Raw genomic sequence first — 7,500 nt, 5'->3', positions numbered from 1 at the left:
AACATATATAAAAATATAAAATTAAAAAAATTTAAATATACATAAAATAATAAAAAAAAATAATAAAATTTTTTTTTTTAAATAAATTATATATCTATAAAATATAATTAATATTTAATATATAGTATACTATATATCACTTAATACAAAATTTAATAAAATTTATATACAATTTTATATACATATTTCTATAATCATAATAATCAACTATATTCTACTTAAATCATAATAATATATATATTAAAATTTAATTATAGTAATATTATTTTATATATGTATATATGTTAATTTTTTAAATCAATGGTATATAATATGTATATTTATATGTTAATGCATATATAGATATTTTACCATATCTATTGAAATAAATAAAATATTATATATAAAATAATATGTATATATGCTTATATCTATGTATAATATATATATATTATATATTATGTATGATTTATATATTTTCAAATTTATAAATTATATTTATATCTATTATTATTAGATATATAATATATATAAAATATATATATATATTTATATATAATATATCCATAATTAATAATTACTTAGATATAATTATTATTTATATATTGATATATTTAAGAATCAATATCTATGAATATAATTATGATATATAATATATTTAAAATTTCATATTTATATAATACATTAAATATTGTATATATCATATTATATAATATAATAATTATATATTATATATTTATAATTATATATATATATATATTTATATATATATATATAGTATATATATATATTATATATATTTATATATAATTATATTATATATATATATATATATATATACTATATAATATACTATATATATATAATATATTTATATATATATATATATATCATATTATATTATATATATATATATATTCATATATATATAATATTAATATTATATATATATTTTATATATATAATATATATATATATATATATATATTATATATATTTTATATATATATATATATATATATAATATATATATATATATATATATATATATATATTATATATTTATATTTTATATATATATATTTATATATTATAATTTATATATATTTTTCTTATATATATATATTATATATATAGTCTATATACTTTTATTTATGATAAAATATATATATATATATATATATATATATATATTATGTTATATATATACATATATAATACATATAAAATATATTGACAATGTGAAAGTATGATGAGTGATCTCAATACAGTGTATGACGGTGATGCGTCTGTAAAAACACAATGAATCAATAATCTCTTGTATTGTGAAGTATATCTTTATATTTTTTATTATAAAATATATATATATATATATGTATATATATATATAATATATATATATATATATATATATGTATTACATATACATAATACAATATACATATACATTACATATACATATACATATAATTTACATATACATATACTTTGTTCTTGTGGCATAGTGTTTTATACTTTATATATTTTTATATTATTATCATATAATATATATAATATATTTTTCATATACTGTATATATTATATAATATTATTATATATAATATTGTATATGTATTATTATAATATGTATATATATATATACATGTATTAATAGTATATATGTATGTATTACATATGTATTACTATATGTGTCTATAATATATGTGTATATACGTGTACATGTGTATAATATATACATATGTATAATATATATGTGTGTAATGTGTACATGTTTTATTATTAGTATATAGTATATGTATTTGTAGTATATATTATGTGTGTGTGTATTATATTATGTGTATTTATTCTATACATATACTTACTATTACTATGTTAAATTACATGTGTTGTGTTTTGTGTGTATTATGATATATAATAGTTTATTATTGTAATCTATATGTATATATATGTTAATATGTATATTATTATGTGTGTATGTGTGTGTGTATGTGTGTGTGTATGTGTGTGTGTATTGTGTGTGTGTATGTGTGTTTTGTGGTGTGTGTGTGTGTGTGTGTGTGTGTGTGTGTGGTGTGTGTGTGTTGTGTGGTGTGTTGTGTGTGTGTGTTGGTGTGTGTGTTGTGTGTGTGGTGTGTGGTGTGTGTTCTCTCTCCTCTCTTTCTCTGTAAAATTGCACGACAAAAAATTTGCAATTTTTTATTGAAAATAGCACTGTCAACATCAGTCAATCCTTCGTTAATATTTTTTTTTTTTCACAATTGTGACAGAAACCATAAGAACTTTGTTTATCCGGAATTCACACTGAAATCGTTATCCACATTTACTGGGTACCAAAAACTAACAACAGACCATATCATACTGTCAGATATCAAGAAAATGGAGATCTCAGTATAAAACAAATGTTCTAAGGGACCCAAATTCATTTTTATTTGGTTCTATACGACTCACATTTTCAATTAAATGCATTACACTGAATGTGATATCTTACAATTAGCTTTTAATATAACAATCAATTTGTCAACATTATTCATACCTTAGACACAACAGTATCAACAGCTGTCCCAGGAATCACCATGGACATGTTGGTGGTGGAAATGAGGGGCAGCGTGGCCTCCCTCACTGCCTTTGGCTTGGCAGACAGGACCACATTCCACCAGCCCTTCTCACATCGCCGCTGATCTTGGTCACCATGCACGCAACACATTTCCCCACCCACAATGTCTGTAATGTTGAGGAATGTCATAAATTTTAGGATAATGCTGAAGTGAAGTTTATATAGTTGTCACTAGCAAGGAAGTTGAAACATGGATAAGGTGATCTTGACTAACTAAGTGGCCTGAATAGTAGACCAGATGAAAGTAGCAAGAGCTACTCTCTCTCTAATGAACTCTAAGAGGAATGAGATAATGAATCAGAGATAACAAGAGCTTAAATGTGAGGAGAATTAAATGCAATGTAAACAACTTTTGTTTTTTCAATGGATTCAGATCCCATGACACACCTCCCCTAGAGATACTGTAAAAGTTTCCACCCACCTTGGCTGCTTTGTGGGGTAAGAACCCCCCCGATAGTGCAATGCCTGTGTCCATGATAAGCCGTGTCCTCTACGCTGGCCACAGCACAAGGCAGCACAAAGCCCACTTCCAGAGTGGCGCATTGAGTGATGAGTTTACTCTTGGCATCAGCGAGAGACTTACTGAAAAAACTGTTTAAGTCAGTTTGTATCATTGAATATTGACAATCTACAATATAAAAGGATTTACTTTCCCATGTACTAGTTCATATAAGTTTCTCTTTCTACTTTCTACTTTTCCTACTTTCTTTCTGCCTTTTCCACATACAATACATCAAATCCTCTTTCTACTAGGCCTACACTGATTTCACCTCTAACTCCATTTCATATTTAATATTTAAACACTTCCTAGTCATCCACACACTCTTGCACCCAGGTTGACTATAGAGGAGATAACCTGGTGGGCGATCCTCATATATGGCTGTCCTAAACTGTGCATGTAAAGGCCTTATGCCATTCTCACAGTCTGACCATGGTTGGACATAGGTCTGCCACCTGTACCAGATGATTCGCACAAGGAACTGTTTTGTGTTAATAGGTTTCAGACCAGACACAAGCACAGGATGGCATAGAGGTTTCACTTCATAAGTAAGACCAGCAGTATCAGGGCCCAGAAGTCTGTAGCTTGATCCTTCTGCACAGGTACCAGCATCACTAAATACTTGTCGACCGAGTTCATATGAGGAGTACTACACTACACTATACAGACCTTCATTATTCTACCAAAAGATTCCATTACTGCTTATACCATAAACAGATATTTCTCTCTTTAGTCTTTCATTTATCTTTATTTTTCATTCATAATCCTCTTTTGCAACGACATAATTACAGAGAAATACCCTTAATTACCTTTCCCATAATATTCTTCACACCAGCCCTCCTTGGAGAAATTCCAAGCCCTTCCTATTTTTATTTTCCTTCTGCAAAACAGATCACTTACCTTTTTTCCCAACTGCCCATGTCCTCAATACTGGCCACAGAGGTTACCACAAACTGCCCAGGTCGGTATAAGTCCTTGCAACGCGCTTACTTCTTCATCCTCTTGGCTCTCTCCCTCTGCCATCTGCAGGTGGAGTCAAGGATGGATTGGCAACTCATGAAGAGTTTGTATTGTCACATTTGAACTGAACTCTGGCATTAAGTAAACTTTAACCTACTGTTTTAGCAAACAAAGCCTTGATCCCATGTAGCATGAAGCTCCATGCCAGCCTGAATTGAGTCTCGTAATGCCTTTGCATCCTAGGAGTATGCAATGGGTTAGATATCCAATTGGCTTTGATAGTAATAGTACTATTAATAATAGATGACTGACATACTGGCAATACTAAATATTTGTAGAGCTTTCACATATTACATACTTACTGAAAAAAACAATCCTTCAAAATTCCAGTCATACATTAGCAATTTATATCACTCATTCCCATACTCTCAAGTCACTCTACTAACACAATATTCAAACATTCTAATCCAAATACCAACCTTCTTCACAAGCTCTGTGTATGCTTTGCTGATCTTCGTGATGGGCACAGTGCCGGACAAACGGTGAGGGAGGCTGACCTTCATCATCATAAATCGTTATCCAAATCTTCCCAATTTGTGTAAATATTTCAGATTTTTTAGGATAAATAAACAACACAGTTAAATAACATCAAATGTCAGAACTGGATAGCTTAACTTAGCTGTTAACATTATATAAAAAAATATATATATACATAGCTATATATCTATATATCTTCCTTCCATAGAATCTTACAATCTCTTCTTCTTCTTGCACATGGAACAATACTCAAATATATTAAGTAATCATACACTAAAAAGAAACGAACTGCCTTACATCATAGAGTAACGGTGTGTGTTGTACATCTGTTAATTTTTTGTGCTCTGCTTTAAGTTTCTTGAAGCCAAGTTCCCCCTTATTACCCTTGGCCTTTTTCTTCTTGACTTTGCTTTTCTCAACAAATGGTTTTACCTGTAATAAAAAATACACAAGATCAGAAACCTCAAGACATCTTTTTTTCCCGTCATTCTAGACTAGGAATTGTGTGACTTTTGTATGGCCTTTCCTCTTCGAAAAGTAATCTACATAACAATAGGCAAATGAAAATGCAAAAGTAGTAACATGAATAATTCACTTATTTGTTATATCATTTTACTTATAATTTATAACAAATATATCATGTGTCGACTAAAATACTTCAGCAAGAGGAATATAATCAACTTACCGAGAACAAATCTCGCTCTTTCCCCGGGATCACCATCTTGTGCTAATCTACGAATCTGTGGAGTAGAAATAAAAACATCATCCTTTATTAATCTCTTTTTCTTTAAAGTCTTTTTGAGTTGCACCTAAAAATATGAATGCCTAAGTAAAAGGGGGGAAAAAAAATAATAAGTTACTGTAAATAAAGGAAGTTATGTACAAATAAAAATATTTTTGGAACAAGTGACCAAACATGTTTTTATCAAATTTTGCATTTGTTTAAACATTCATATACACCATAATCATTAATATCAAAACCCTTTGTCCCTAATTTACTGGGAATATACACAACTATCTGTGGTCTTGCAAAGAAACTCACAGTACTGTTTAAGTACAAGACACTTTGAGATAATGAGGTTAGTTAACCTTTGCAGTATGGATGCACCAAGCTGGGACAACCTGATGTTATTCTTGTGGGGACAAAAATTTGCAGTTGTCGGTACAAAAATCAATCTGTAGACACAAATAATAATACCACAAATAAGGGAAAGAGATCAATGAAAGAACCGCCCACAGTCTAAGTTCACTCAGTACTCCTGAGTTTCAGCTCTATCTTAGTGTGCATACTGAGATCAATACAATCTTTGCTGTGGGGTGTTGGAAGGCAGAACCCCCAACACCTCTCCCTTCGACAATGCAAAAAGGGTACACCCTGTCACGGCAACTTAGACTGTTGAAAAAATGTTGTGATATGAAGTTGGGGTCTTTGTCTATGGTGAATGTAACCATACTGTAAAGAAATACCAAGAGTTTTATGGACTCAACAAATAAATTTTGCTAACATCTATGAACACTAATCTATGTGCCTATGATGTTTTCATGGATGTATGTCATGTTGCCTGAAATGCTACAGATGAAAAGTCGCTAAAATAGTATAATTCTGTTCATTATAGGCAAAGTTTACCTTGTACCATACAGCTGTGTAACATTCAAACTATACCAAAGATTTCAGAGGATTCATAAGGTCAAATGGACCACTGCCACAGAGGGTATCCTACATGTAAAAAGATGAATACTCATGGGAGATTTTCAATCAAACCCTTTGACCCTCTCAGATTTAAGGTATTTTTGCTAATTCCTAGACCTTTCCAAACTGGAGGAAGAAATATTGGGTGCCTCCTATTTCTCTCAGAGAAACATCAAGGGAATATAAATTGATTTTATATGTATCTTATTTTTGTTTGACACCTTCATTTCAGTTTTCTATAAAAATTTATGGGCTATTTGATATCACTTATATATTTCATTTACTGACACGATATATAATGGCATGATACAATACCAGCATATATGGTATGTAAAACACTAGATTTACTGATAATCGTATCGACTCGTGCGTCTGGCAGTGTGCCTTGTATCTTTGGGGCAAGTACTGTGGTTTTGAACTTATAATGCATACAGAAGACACCTATAGTTTCTCTTGGTTCCCCTGATTTCCTGCAGGAGAGAGAATTCTGATTCCTTTGAACAGATCACATTTACAATACTTAGTTGCTCTGCCTTCAAACACGCCACTTATTCACACACACCACTTCTAAAGCTCAGTAATACACCTGCAAAGAACCAGGCGCCTCATACATCGATATCAAGACAAGCCTAACTCACAAATTACAAACACCAGAGCAACACAACAAACACACCCGAAGTTTTTCATTTCTGGCTCTGAGCTAATAACTTTGTTATTTTCGAGTTGTGACGGAAATACACAGTAGATAAGTTCCTTAGATTTATTTGCTCTATCGTTTGCATATATTATTTTCTATATAAAAGACAGCTGTAAGGAAATAGACCTTTATCTCTACGCCTACGTCACCCTTTAAACCCGACCCTAAAAACTATAATTCACGATATAATTACACTCTTTCACTCTTTCTCCTTTTTCTTATTTGGGGTTAGACTATAGGGGCTACATCCCCTTGACCCTTCTTCTTCTGTATATTTCATAGCCATAAAATACACTACAATACCGTCTATATCACCTAGACCCTTAAACCTCCTTTCTTCTGCTTTTCTCTATAGCTATAACATACACTATAACATTATCCATATCACCTGAACCCTTACCTCCTCTCCTTCTTATTTTCCTGATAGATTACACGTAATTAATTATATTTATCTCGCTGTAGAAATATACTTCCTCTGCGTCCAGCTGCGACCCACGTGAAGACGCAGCAGACGCACTTGTTTT

At 30.2% G+C, this 7,500-nt stretch overlaps 1 pseudogene; it reads right to left on the bottom strand.

The window, feature by feature from the left end:
* The window catches only part of LOC119595629, a 12,541-nt pseudogene that overhangs the window by 5,034 nt on the left and 7 nt on the right, over positions 1 to 7,500 (bottom strand).

The sequence above is a fragment of the Penaeus monodon genome, chromosome 36 (genome assembly GCF_015228065.2).
Source record: "Penaeus monodon isolate SGIC_2016 chromosome 36, NSTDA_Pmon_1, whole genome shotgun sequence".
Classification (NCBI taxonomy): domain Eukaryota; kingdom Metazoa; phylum Arthropoda; class Malacostraca; order Decapoda; family Penaeidae; genus Penaeus; species Penaeus monodon.
Note: the sequence above shows the minus strand (reverse complement) of the source record. Positions and strands in the feature narration are given on the sequence as shown.